This window comes from Diaphorina citri, unplaced genomic scaffold (genome assembly GCF_000475195.1).
Source record: "Diaphorina citri unplaced genomic scaffold, Diaci psyllid genome assembly version 1.1 scaffold2606, whole genome shotgun sequence".
Classification (NCBI taxonomy): domain Eukaryota; kingdom Metazoa; phylum Arthropoda; class Insecta; order Hemiptera; family Psyllidae; genus Diaphorina; species Diaphorina citri.
Window position 1 is genome coordinate 31,429 of NW_007380024.1, and position 1,304 is coordinate 32,732.

Below are 1,304 nucleotides of genomic sequence, written 5' to 3' on the forward strand. Positions count from 1 at the left end.
CCATCTCTCTCTCTCTCTCTCTCTCTCTCTCTCTCTCTCTCTCTCTCACTCTCTCTCTCTCTCTCTTGGGAAACAGATAGTTATCACCTGGTGAAAGTTTTTTTTACAACAAACTTCGCAACACGAAAATAAATTAAGAAAGAAAGGAAAAAGGAGACATCAGAGAGAGAGAGAGAGAGAAAGAGAGAGGAGGAAGAGGAGGAGGGAAAGAAGTGGCAAGGGAAATACAAAAAAAAGTAAAGTTTTTGCAAAATCAAAATTGTATTCTATTATAATTTTGCAGATTAAATTAGCGTGACACCCAGAGCTTGCAAGTTGCAACAGAGATCGGGAGCGAGAGAGAGAAAGAGGGAGGAGGAAGAGGAGGAGGGAAAGAAGTAGCAAGGGAAATAAAAAAAAAACCAAAGTTTTGCAAAATCAAAATTGTATTCTATTATAATTTTGCAGATTAAATTAGCGTGACACCCAGAGCTTGCAAGTCCAAAGTTTTGCAAAATCAAAATTGTATTCTATTATAATTTTGCAGATTAAATTAGCGTGACACCCAGAGCTTGCAAGTTGCAACAGCTCATGCAAATGTGTCACAGATAATACGAGGGTTACAGTAAGCAGGGGCGGCTTACAAATGTCACCCTGGAAAATTGGCCATAGGTAAATGATGGTTTTCTCAGACACTCAACAAATGGAGTGTGCCTGAAGGCATGTGATGTGTTCCAATTTTCAATCCACTCGACCCCAAATTGATGTAATCTCCAAGTTTCAACTCAACAATAGGTAGGTATTTAGTTTTTTTGTCTGTTTTCTTACTTTTACCTATTACTTTCCTATGTAGTTTTAAGATATTATCAAGACTTGTGTTTTACAATTTTTTGTCAAAAACGGCTCATATAACAAAGCAGGATTATTTGTGCCGAAATCGGAGAAAGAAGGAGGACAGGATACAAGTCTAAAGCTATGTCCACACCATGATCGACACCGTCGATCGACGTAGTGAATCTATGTTGTCAAGGCAGTGTACGGTTTCAATCGACATCGATTGACAGGAAATGTCGTATAAGTGTTGACACAGCATATGATGCCCCTCGGCTACGGAAGTTTGAGCAGTGAAAATCTAAGCTAATAGCAAATTTGAGATTCTATGTATGATACATTGAGACAACGTTTAATAAGATGTGCGGAAACACACGGCCATTAGGTCTTGTCTTTGATGTATCTCTTTAGATCAGTGGTTCTCAAGTTTTTTTTTTTTTGGCCGCGGAGCACCAAGCAACTGCTGTAAACTCTTCGGAGTACCCCCCCCCCAA